The 13,243-nt window shown below is 35.2% G+C and overlaps 1 protein-coding gene across 1 annotated transcript in view; it reads left to right on the top strand.

Annotated features, from left to right (window-relative positions):
- The window catches only part of Ppme1 (protein phosphatase methylesterase 1), a 124,792-nt gene that overhangs the window by 1,604 nt on the left and 109,945 nt on the right, over window positions 1-13,243 (top strand). The window lies entirely within an intron of this gene.

Here is a 13,243-nt window from a genome sequence, read left to right as displayed (position 1 = left end):
TACATATAAGGTAAAGTGAAGATTGCTTTGGCTTTGAAAGACAGAAAGTTTGGACTATCACAATTTATTTAGAAAAATTAACCTGGAGTATACAATTAATATAATTATTTTGATATATGTCTTGTTGTCTTTATTAAGATAAAATTTGATGCTTCAGTACAATAGTACTCTTGATGCAAATATAGTATGTGAAAATACTAGTTTTTACGTATTTCAGATAAGCTTAACTAGAGCTCAGTTTCTTCAAAACAAGACCTCTCCAAAATATTAAAAAGGGCTGTGCATAAAGTGCAAACGTCCTGTGTTTAAATCCTAATATCAAATGAATGTAAGGAAATATCTACCTTTTAGAGTTGTAGATAATATAACACAAAGGTGCTACAACAATGCCTAGTACATAGTACAAAAAAGTAATTGCTATCATTACCTTACCCAAATATACTCTGGAATTACTAAGGCTAATTTGAAAACCTGAATTATGGAAACGCAAGAAAAATCATAAACTTTGAACATATACTTTGTATGCAAATGAAGCTAAGTAAGATTTAGTGAAAATGAGGCAAGGTCATAAAAAATAGTTGAAAGAATAAGTCACACAAAAACACTGTTAAAGGGTACCAGGCCCAATCTGAGAGTAAAAAATAGATGAGGAGAGTGGGAGTTACCAAGGCTGAGTTCAAATGTCCTGTCCTCCTGGCTGAGCCTGTGGTGGGATTACACACGATGCCTGCGTATTTCCCTGAATTTTTTAAGTGAAGGACTTTACTCTTAGAGACTGAAGGTTACCCGTCTACAGTATCCAACACTCTTTTGAGAAAGACCTGAAATACAAGTGTCACAGTTTTTTAATAGATACCAGAAAATGATACAAAAACTTAGTAGTTTTAACTTCTTTATTAAAGTTGTAGGAATTACTCTGATTAAAGTGGTTGATAAGGGGTTCCTCCCTTCCCAGTTCTAAAGATGAACCCAGGACCTCCTGCATCCTAGTCAAGTGCTCTTGTACTAAACTATAGCCCTAGCCTATTTTGAATTTTGAACAGATTATCAGTAAATTGCCCAAGCTGACCTTGAATTTGATCCTCTTGCTTCTGCAGGTTAGATGGCACTAGAGATAAGCCATCACTCCCAAGAGAGGAGTATGTTTTGAAAATCACTGCTTTAGTCCATACCATGCACAGTTGCAAGACTACAGAATATTAAAGCCATTCATTATCCAACACATTATAAAACCACAAATTCTATGATATGTGAATTATAACTTTTTATAAAATTGGAAATAACAAAAACAAAGGAAGTGGAATTTCATTATTTTACTAACTCAATCTGAGGCCTCAATCATTTTTGGGTTATTAATAGTGCTACTTTTCTATAATCATATTTTATATTTCTATAATGCTTTAACTATCATATAAGTGCCTATTTATATTTTGTTAGTTAAATTAGGATGAGTTAATATTTTAACAAATGAGGAAATTCAGATATTTATTTACTTGTCTAAAATTACAAAACCAATAAGTAGCAGAAACAGAATTAAAACCTAGGACTTCAAATTTTTAATCCATTGTTCTCCTTCATGTTAGACTTTGGATCAGAGTGTTTGGTATTTGAAGAGACAGCTCAAAGTGTAAAGCTCAACTTTATTTGTGCATTCAAGTCATTTACCTTCTTTAGTCTGTCTGCTTATTACAAAAATGGGGCTACTTGTGCTTATCTTTAGTGTGCTTTGAAGTTGTGAGAATAGTATAAGAAAAGCAGGTAAGGTTCATGATTCATAAGCTCTTAAGAAATGATGGTAGATTATTGTATATTGAAAACTGGGAGAAGGATTTTTGTCTTGTGAAGTAGAAACTTTCATTTTCTTATACTAGTTTTTCTCCTCCTCCTTCTTCCTCTTCCTCTTCTTTTTCTTCCTCTTCCTCTTCTTTTTCTTCCTCTTCTTCTTCCTCTTCTTCCTCCTCTTCCTCTTCTTCCTCCTCCTCCTCCTCTTTCTCCTTTCTTCTTCTTCTTCCTTCTTCTTCTTCTTTTTTTTTTTTCCGAAATGGGGGCCTCACTGTGATTCCCTGGCTGGTCTCCAAATCATGAGCTCAAGTCATCCTCAGGTCTCCTGAGTAACTTGGATGACAGGTATATTCCCTGGACCTGGCTAATATCAGCTTTATTTCCTTCAGTCCTTATATTCATAACTGATTAACGTTTCATTCAACTTTTAAAGTTTATAATGGATATTAGATCTCTTAGGAAAGGTTTAATGAGAAATTCATGTAAATGGAGAAATTAAGGGCAAATGATTTGTTTGAGGTCACAGATTGAGTTAGTAAAATGATGAAATTCCAGTTTTTTTTGTTTTTGTTATTTCCAATTTTATAAAAAGTTACAATTCACATATCATAGAATTTGTGGTTTTAGAATGTGTGATTAAGCTCAGTGGTAGAGCATGTGTTTAACATGTACAAGGTCCTACATTTGATCCTCAGTACTGCAAAAACAACCAAAAAATACTGACCCCAAACCCCAAAATGTATAATTCAGTGGTTTTTATTATATTCACTAGGTTATACAGTGGCATCACTGATGCAAAATGTTTTTATCGTGCATTAAAGAAACTGTACCCATTAGCAGTAACTCTTCTCTCCCCCAACCCTTGGCAACCACTAATCTGCTTTCTCTATGGATTTGCCTATTCTGCACCTTTTATGCATGTCATACAATGAGTGATTTTTTTGTGACTGTTTCTTTAGTTAATTAATTAATTTATTTGCAGTACCAAGGATTGAACTCAGAACTATTGAGTTCAGTAGTCCTACTGAGCTATCTCCCGTTTCTTTAATTTAGCATAATGTTTTCAAGATTCATTTGGTGTAGTGTATCAGTACTTTATTCTTTTTATAGCCCAAATTTATTTCATTAAATGGATATATCACCTTTTATTTTTTCATTCATGAGTTAATAGGCACTTGGGTCATTACTGTAGTTTTTGCTATTATGAATAATGCTGCCATGAATATCTACATACAAATCTTTGTGTGGAAATATATGGTTGCATGTATACTGGGTAAATACTTAAGAATGGAATTATTAGACATATGTAAATTATGTTTAACATTTTAAGAAACTGTCAAAGTATTTTCCTTCTTTTTTTTTTTTTTTTTTTTTGGTACCAGGTACCAGACTCAGGATTTTGCACTTGCTAGGCAGAGGTACTTGTGCCACTGAGCTATTTCCCCAGCCCCCAAACTATTTTTCAAGTGTCTTCTTTCTAAGAAGTTTTTTAATGTGTTAGGACTATTTTCTCTTTATAAATGTTTGAGTTTTTTTTTTTTTTTTTCTACTTTGGTTTTACTTTGTATGTTATTGTGTTAAAAAGTTTGTAAATTTAATTATTTTACTGTATTTAACATGTTCCTTTTGGATTCTGAGTCACAAAGAGCTTTTTCACTTATTTATTTATTTACTTTTGTACCTTAGGGAAGGGTCTTCAAGGTGTTCAGGGTCTCACTACTAGATGGGACACGTAGTGATCTGCCTGTTTATAGCCTCCCAAGTGCTGGGATTATAGGTGTGTGCCACCACACCCAGTCTCAGTTTCCATCTCAGCACACCCCAGCACAGCAGGGGCAGGCCCAAGAATTGAATTCCAGGCCCCTGCACTTGCTTGCAGGTGCTTTAATCCACTGAGCTATTTGGCTTTCCCTTGCTTTTTCTTTTAAATATTTATTTATTTATTTATTTATTTATTTAGTGTGTGGCCAGCTCAGCCCACCAGGGGGCAGGGCTGGCTGGCATGTGGTGCTGGGGGATTGAACCGAGGTCTCTGTGCTTTGCTTGAGCTTAGCTTGTTCTAAGTAGGTGCTTTAGACAACTGAGCCATCTCACCAGCCCCTTGCTTTTTCTTTTAGATTGTGAAGGAATTCATATTTGTTCCTCATAGTACTTGTGTACTTTTTTTTTTTTTAATAGTGCCTTACTATATAGTTGAGGCTGGCCTTGACCTCACTATGTAGCCCAGGCTGGCCTCAGACTCCCAGTAATCCTCTTGCCTCTACTTCTTGAGTGCTGACTCCATGCATTTGCTACCATGCCCATTTGTAGTTTCTTTTTTAAAATTTATTTGAAGTTTATTTTGATGTGCAAGGTGAGAAACATATCCAGTATTACCTTTAACCACAGGTTGTCTAGTTTTTGTTTCAGCATTTAAAAGTCCTTTTCTCACTGTGTGAATGTCACTTCAATAAAATTTCATTTTCTTTACTGATTTCAATGACATCTTTGTCAGCTGCCAATTTTCCATATAAATTTGGGTCTTTTCATGGAATTTCTCTCTTTTTTAATTGGCCTATTAAATGTGCCAGCAAAGCTTTATATATATTCCCCCCCCCCCGTGTTTAGGGCAAGGTCTACAGGGTGTTCAGGATCTCACTGTGTAGAATCATAGTGATTCTCTTGTTTACAGCCTCCGAAGTGCTGGGATTATAGGCATGCATCACCGCACCAGTCTCAGTTGCTACCTCAGCAGGCCCCAGGGGCAGGGCCAGCATGTTATCTCAGGGATCGAACCCTGGCCACTGCTCTCTGCCTATGCAGGTGCTTTAGTCCTGAGCTATCTGGCCGACCCTATTAATATGCTTTAATAGATGGTAGAGGTAGCTTTTCCCTCATTTGTTAGGATTTTCTTAGCACCTCTTGTTTAATTCTTACATAATAAGCCTTCTAATCATTAAACTAGTGCCAGGCTTAAAAAAAATACCTGATAATATTTTTATTGGGAGTATATTAAACTTCTAAATTAACTTAAATATTTTTTATGATGTTGAGTCTTGAAGAAATGTGGCATGTTTCAACTTGGATGAATATTTTTGGAAGGAAAAGTAATACAGACCCAATGTATTGACCTAAATTATATTTAATGTAACATTACTTGTATGTATATAAGAGCAGTAGGTTCCTTACTGCTATATATTTATAAAACTCTACAGATTTACTATTTAAATAGTTGACCCTTGAACAGCATGGGAGTTAGGGGTGCCAACTTCCCCCTCTACACAGTCAAAAATTCACATGTAACTTTTTTTTTTTTTTTGATGATTCTGATAATTGAACCCAGGACCATTCTATATCAACTGTATTCCCAGCCCTTTTTACTTTTTTTTCTTTTTTAGTTTGGTGCAAGGTCTTGCCAAGTTGCTCAGGCTGGCCTAGAGCTTGGAGTCCTCTTGCCTTAGCTTCCCAAGTATCTGGGATTACAGGTATATGCCACCAAACCTGGCCACATATAAATTGTTTTTTTTGGTACTGGGACTCAAGCTCAGGACCGTATGTTTGCCAAGCAGATGCTGTGCTGCTGAGCTATATCCCTGGGCCTGATGTGTAATTTTTGATTCCCCTAAAACAACTACTAAGAACTTCCTATTGACTGGGAGCCTTTCTGATAATGTAAGTAGATTAACATGTTTTATATGTGTATTATGTATGGTGAAAATTTATGAAAAACCTCAGTTACTTTGGCTGCAATATGCAATTGATTGGCCAGATGGATTGTTTATAAGATTAATGTCATACAGTATCAAGCAAATACTGGAAATACTTGAGATCATTTCAGTAGCATAAGTAGGGGGAGACAAAGTTATTACAGTACAGCTGTTTATACTAAGGTTAATTTTATGCAGTTATGTAATACTGTATCTACATTTGCTTACATTTTTTTCCGCTGCTAATGGCACCATGCACTATCTTCGTGTACATAAATTTTGGTAAGCCTTGTATAATAGATTCGTGGATACTTTATGGTTGTAAAATAGACATTTATATACTTTATGCATTTGTGACATACTTTTTTCCCTTTTTTATTTCTATTTCTAGGCTACCTGTTTTTGAGGTTTTTTTTCAAATTTTGACATATGTTCAAATAAAATTTACATATTAGTGGATCTCCACATTTTAAACCTATTTTATTCAAAGGTCATCTATACAACTAAACCTACAAAAATCTTGATTCAAATTAGCTATATTACATTAATATGACATAATCTAATTTGCTTTTATCAACTTACTGTGGTTTTTAGGATATTCTTTTTTTGGTACTGGAGATCGAACTCGGGACCTTGAGCTTGCCAGGACATTCATTTTTGGTAGAATGTTCCAGGGCGCATTCAGTCACTTATCTGTCATTCAAGCCTCAGGCTTTTTGCATCTTTTTTCTTGCTATCTTTATTATGCGTATTTTCCTTGTTCTTCTTCAGCACAATTCCACTTTCATCTTTATCTTTCCATGTCTTTTAGCAGTAGGAGGTAGAAAGAATCACTGTGGTAGGTCAGACCAATTCTGATTCTTTCCCTTGGGCTGTAGAGGAGAATGAGACACCTGCACTAGCTACTTCTGAAGTGAAGCAATGTCTGCTACAACTCCTGAAGTTAAGAAGTATGGAAGCTTGATCTTCCAACTTCAAATTCCCTACTTTCTTCATTACGCCACAAGTATGGGAAATGATCTCTCTGTCCTTCATCTCTTTTTGCCACATAAGCACCTTGACATCACTTGAGGTCTTCTGAGCAGATGTTCATTGCTTATTGCCACCACATCTATTCCTTAGTGTCTCCCAAATTGAGTAAGTATCTTGGTTTTGTTTTTTAAACCAATTGAGCCCTTCATATTATGTTATCTGATGTTAGATGTGGGGATGTGAGGGAAAAAATACTACTTGGTTAGGAACAGATTTTCCTTCAAGTTATAAAATAGTGTCTTTTAGAGAAGTTTTAATTAATACATCTTCATTAAAAGGGTAGCCTGCTTATATGCCGCACTTAGATATTCAAAGTACAGTATTGAGTACCAATCTCAAGAACATACTACCAGTATGTTTTGAAAACTGAATAAGAGATGTTAAAAATTCTAGTCATTCTGAACATATCAGAAGACTGACACTGTTTCTGTATATATCCTTTACCATGGGGTTTCTGGGTATAAGTGGCATGTGGCAACCCCTGTTTTGCTACTGAAGAACTATATAGCTTGGGTCAGTTATTTTTTTTCTTTCTGGGCTTCACCATCTTGCTTTAGTAGAATACTCTGGTTAAAAAAAAGAAAAAAAAAGAATACTCTGGTACCAGACATACTTGGTTTTAATTCCAAGCTGCAGTGTTATCAAATAGAGATACTGCAGTACTGCAGGCTGGGGATATAGCTCAGTGGCACAGTGCTTGTCTGGCAAGTGTGAGGTTTTAAGTTAGATTCCCAAAACCCTCCAAAATAATGACAATGATAGTAATAATAATAATATAGACATACTTGTACAGTTTAAAATCCTGCTTGATGCATAATGAGCATTTACTATTTTTCTTACAATAAAGTCAAATTGGGGATTTTTAATAGGCTGATTCAAACTTTATGTAACGTTTAGAAATTTAAAATTTGATCTTCTAGTGACATGCCCTTATATGAATGTGCACTTACAATGAACACTTCCAAACTATCATGACCCTTAGTCATTCCCAGCTAGCTATTGGTTGCCTTGTTTCTATTCTTTTCGAAGTATGACTAACAAGAATATTTTAAAAGCCCTGGTGGCTCTATTTAAATAACTGGCTGGAATTAAACTTCAGTATGTAGTTTAATTTGGTATATAGGATCCTACTTTGGAAGATTTGTGACAGCAGTGACTAGGGCTGCTACTCTACAGTTCATCGCTCATCAGTAGCTGACTTAATGATTCAGCAGCCTAATAGTTGTTGAAGTACATTATTATGCCTAATTATATTTGAGGTGTTTACTTAAAATATGCAAGTTGTATTTCTTATTCCTAGTTCTCTCAAAGTAAAAATTTCCTCTTTTGTTCCTTCTCTTCCTTCCTAATGATTGGTTATATAATTATGTTGGTTTTATTATGTCCTAATAGCATGTGCTGCTCACTATGTAATCAAGGCTAGCTTTGAACTCACCCAGACTGTCCTCAAACTTGTGATCTTCCTGCCTCAGCTCCAGAGTGTTATTACATAAAGGTGTACACTACCATACCCAGCTGGTGAGCTTCTTGAGGTTTTTTTTTTTTTGTACTTTTTTAGGGAAGGGTCTACAGGGTGTTCAGGGTCCCACTACTAGATTGGACTCATAGTGATTTGCCTGTTTATAGCCTCCCAAGAGCTGGGATTATAGGAGCACGCCACCACGCCCAGTCTTGGTGAGCTACTTTAGGATAGGGATTTTGTCTGAATTTCTTTAGTGCTCAGTATGCTGGCTACTTAAATGCTGACCAAATAAGAAACCCAAATATTGAACATATTTAACTCCATTTTTTGTGGGGTTTTTTGGGGGTGGTGGTGGTGGTGGTGCTAGGATTTGAACCCTGGTTTCACTCATGCTAGGTAAGTGATCTACCACTGAACTCCATCTCAGCTCTTTTTGTGTTTTATTTTGAGAAAGGGATTTCCTAAATTGCCAAGGCTGTCCTTGAATTTATTATTCTACTGCCTCTGTCAGTCTCCCATGTAAACTGAGATTACATTTATGTGACAACAGGCCTGGTCTTACTTAGCCCCATTAAATAAGAAAAACCTTATTTCCCCAGTAATCCCATTAAGATGGCATAAGTAGACCTTTCTTCTGGAAGTTTATTATACTATGTAGAATAATACAGTTTTACTTCATTTCAATACTATCTTTTAGGTAAAGATGTGTTATGAATGCTTATGACACCTAAATTTTGGACTTAAAATATTCATAAAGTTAAAACTCATATGTGTACTGTAATTGGTCTCTTTTATCATAAAGACTCATTTCTGTTAGTGTTATTTTATGAAAATTTTAGTTTCTCTCCTCTTTGATTTCCCAAAACATTGCTATAAGAGAGTACATGTCTGTTAACAATTACTTTTAAACTAACTTTCATTTTATAGGATTGGGTTTTTCTGCTCTTGTTCAGTATATCTATTTTCTGGGTAAAGAGTATTTCCCAAGAAGGTGGTACCAACACATTGGTGACTGCCAAGTGTAGGGATCAGAACAAGCATCTATTTACTTAAAAATTTTAATTTACTTACTATTTTTGAGATGGGTCTCATTGAGTTCAGGTTGACCTTCTGCTCCTTCTACTTCAGCCTTTCAATTGCTGCTATTATAGGTATGTGCCACTATGACTGGAAAGTTCTTACATTTATTTGTTTGTTTATTTTTTTGAGACAGTCTCTTGCTGTGTAGTTCAAGCTAGCTTTGAACTCACTCTGTACTAGTCTTAGTCAAACTCACGATGATCTTCCTGCCTTAGCCTGTTGAGTGCTCCTGGGATTAAAGGCATGTGCTATCATGCCCAACTGGTATGCATCTACATTTATTTATTTATTTATTTATTTTAAAGAGAAAATACAGTAAAATGATGAAACAGAATAAGGTAATAGGAGAGGAGCCTGGGATAAAGCTCTGCAGCACTGCCCCTGCTTGGCAAGCAGTAGGTCCTGAATTTGATTCCCAGTTAAAAAATAAAAAAAGATAATAGACTAATAATGGTTAATACATTGCATATTGTTATATTCAAAGTAGTTGCTCAGATCATAAGATGTAGGCATGAAAAATTGATCAACATAAGTACAAATCTTTCTTTTCAACGAACGAATAGAAATTAGTTATATAACTGTCTTCTGGTTTTTTGGTGGAACCGGATTGAACTCAGGCCCTTGCACTTGCCAGGCAAGTGCTTATTCTGCTGAGCTATCTCCCCAGCCCTGTATAACTATCTTAATTATCACACACACACACACACACACACACACATATATATATTTTTTTTCCTTTTTTCTTCCTCCTTTTCTCCTTTGTCCCATCCTATTCTCTTTTAGAGCAGCTTCTTCCCATTTCATAATGTCTGTTGTATATTTTGGACTTCATTTACTCTTTCAGTTTCTTATAGTAGGGAAACAACAATGTTTACATATATGAGTCTGATTTATTTCACTTATGGATATGGTCTTAAGTTGCATCCATGTACCTATAAAAGTCTCAACTTTATCGTTCTTTATAGCTAAATAGTACTCCAGTGTATAAAAAATGCCATTCCTCAGTTGATAGGTATTTGGATTGTTTCCAAGATTTAGCTATTTCAAATTGTGTTGCTATAAACATGAGTGCATATATATCACTATGGTGTGATGTTTTTAATTCTTCTAGGAAGATCCCCAGAAATGGGATAGATGGATAGAGTGGGACCTCTAATTGTAGTTTATCAAGGAATGTCTGCAATGATTTCCACAGTAGTTGTACCAGTCTACACTTGCTCCAGCAGTGGAGTAGAGTTCTTTTTTCCCTATAGCCCCTCCCACATTTGTTATTGATTAATTTCTTGATGATAGCATTCTCTCTGGGATGCAGTGGAATCTCAGTGTTGTTTTAATTTGCATCTCTTGATTGACCAATGATGTTAAATAGTTTTTTGTAATTATTTTCCATTTGTATGTCTTCATTTGAAAAGTGTGTATTCATTTCACATGCTTATTTTTGGATTAGGTCTTTGAATATGGGGGGGCTAGTTTTTTTTTTTAATACTTTATATATTCTAGATAGAAGTCTTTTGTCTGAGGGATAATTGCCTAAAATTTATTGCCAGTCTGTGGGTTGTCTTTTCACTCTGTTAAGTGCTTTCTCTTGCTGTGCAATAACTTGAAAATGAGATTCTAGTTGTTGATTCTTTGAAGTACTTCCTGTGCAGTTTGGGTTTTGTTCATGAATTCTCTACCTATACCTATGTCTTCAAGATGACTACCTCCTTTCTCTTCTAGTAGATTTAGTGCTTCTGTTGTAGTATTTTGATCTTTGATCCATTTTGACTTTAGTTTAGTGCATGGTGATAGACATGGGTCTAGTTTTAGTCTTCAGCATGCAGAGATCCAGTTTTTTTCACCACCATTTATTAAAAAGATTATCTTTGTTCCAGTGAACATGTTTGGCCACTTGGGCAAAGATAAGTTTGCTAAGTGTGTTTGTAGTTGTGTCTTCATCTTTTAATTTTTTCCATTGTTCCTCATGTCTTTTTTTTTTTTTTTTCCAGTACCATGCTGATTTTATCATAGTGGCTTTGTGGTATAATTTCAAGTCAGAGATTGTGATGCCACTTGCCTTGCCTTTGTTGTGTAGGATTGCCTTTGCTATTCTAGGTCTCTGGTTTCAAATGAATTTCAGGAATGTTTTCTCTAGATCTGTGAGGTATGCTAATAGTATTTTGATCAAGATTACATTAAATCTGTATAATAATTTGGGGAGTATGGATATTTTTACTATGTTGGTTCTTCCCATCTATGACCAAGGGATATATATCCATTTTTTTAATATCCTCTTTGATCTCCTTTTCCAGAGTACTGTGATTTCAATATATAGATCTTTTATGTCTTTTGTTGGATTGATTCCTAAGTGTTTCATTTTTTAGGATGCTATTTTGAAGGGTGTGCTTTCCCTAATTTCTGTCTCAGTGAATTTGTTGTTTTGGAATGCTACTGATGTTTGAGTGTTGACTTTGTATCCAGCTACAATACTGAATTTGGATATTAAATTTACTAGTTTTTTGGTAGAGTGTTTTGGGTCTTGTATCATCTGCAAATAATGATATTTTCACTTATTTTTCTATGCTTAATCCTTTCATGTCTTTCTCTTATCTAATTTCTCTGCCTAACATTTCTAGAACTATACTGAATAGTAGTCTGATAGTGGACATTCTTGTCTTATTCCTGATTTTAGAGTCAAAGCTTTTAGTTTTGTTGATTTGGAATGATGCTGGCTGTTGGTTTGTATAGCTGCCTTTTATTATCATTGAGGTAAAGACCAGCTATTCCAATTTCCTGTAGTTTTTTAATCAGGAATGCATGTTGGACTTTGTCAAAAGCTTTTTCTGCATCTATTCAGACAATCATGTAATTTTGCCTTGGTTCTGTTAATATGGTGTATTACATTTCTTGATTTGTGTATATTGAGCCACCCCTGCATCCCTGGGATCAATCCAACTTAGTCATAGTGTATAATCGTCTTAATGATTTGCTACATTTTGTTTGCTAGTATATTACTGAAGAGTTTTACATCTATGTTCATTAGGGAGATTGTCCTATAGTTCTCTATTTTGGTTGAGTCTTTCTCTGGTTTTGGTATCAAGTAATACTTGCCTACATGAATGAATTAAGAGTATAAGCATGTACTTTCAAAGGGTAGCGTGAAAAGCTTTCTATAATTATGTCTCAGGCAATGTCACTTATTATTTTTCTTTTAATGTATTTAGCACAGGGTCTATAGGGCCTACAGGGCCTTACTATGTAGATCAGACTCATAGTGATTCTCTTGTTTTCAGCCTCCCAAGTTGCAGGTGTGCGCCACCATGCCCAGTCTCAGTCACCCTCTTAGTGCGCCCTGGGGGTGGGGCTGACATGGCATGCTGGGGATTGAATCTCAGCCGCTGTTCCTATTGTAGGGTTAAAGTGGCTACCATGTCAGTGAATGTAACTATGTTCCAGCAACTTTTTGAATGTTGAAAAAAAAATTTTTTTTTTTTCTCGGAACCAGGGATTGAACTCAGGCCCTTATGCTTTCTAGGCAAGTGCTCATTCTACTGAACCATCTCCCCTGCCCTGTGAATGTTGTAATTTGAATGTCACATTATTTTAGTGGTTTGTTTGAACTGGAATACAAAATTGCTCCATACTTTGAGCACATAATTTTCACATCATTAGATAGTCTCAATTTCTCTGCCAGTGTTTTGTTTTGTTTTGTTTTATTTATTTATTTATTTATTTATTTATTTATTTATTTATGGGATTGAACTCAGGACCTTGTGCTTGCCAGGCAGGCACTTTTTCTACTGAGCTATCTCCCCAGCCCTTCTCTCAGTATTTTAAATATATAAAAAACATTTTCAGCTCAAGGTTGATGCAAAACTAGACCCTGGACTAGGTTGTGCCATAGATCTTAGTTTGTAAGCTTCATTTCAATACTTATCATTAGATCTGTACTTATCCTTTCTTTTTTTTCTTTTTCCTTTTTTTTTTTTTTTTGCATAACTGTGGATTGAACTCAGGCCCTTGTGCTTGCCAGGCAAGTGCTTATTCTACTGAACTATCTCCCCGACCCCTATACTTATGCTTTCTTGTAGGAGAAATAAATAGGTTTTAAAAATCAAGCTGGTTTTGTATCTGTGTATTCAAAGTGGTTAGGATAGATATATAGTTACATTCTCTTAATGAATAGAGTGATTTGTTCTAATGGTGTTTGTAAATAGGATCT

The sequence above is a fragment of the Octodon degus genome, unplaced genomic scaffold, assembly GCF_000260255.1.
Source record: "Octodon degus isolate 3935 unplaced genomic scaffold, OctDeg1.0 scaffold00146, whole genome shotgun sequence".
NCBI lineage: Eukaryota > Metazoa > Chordata > Mammalia > Rodentia > Octodontidae > Octodon > Octodon degus.
Note: the sequence above shows the minus strand (reverse complement) of the source record. Positions and strands in the feature narration are given on the sequence as shown.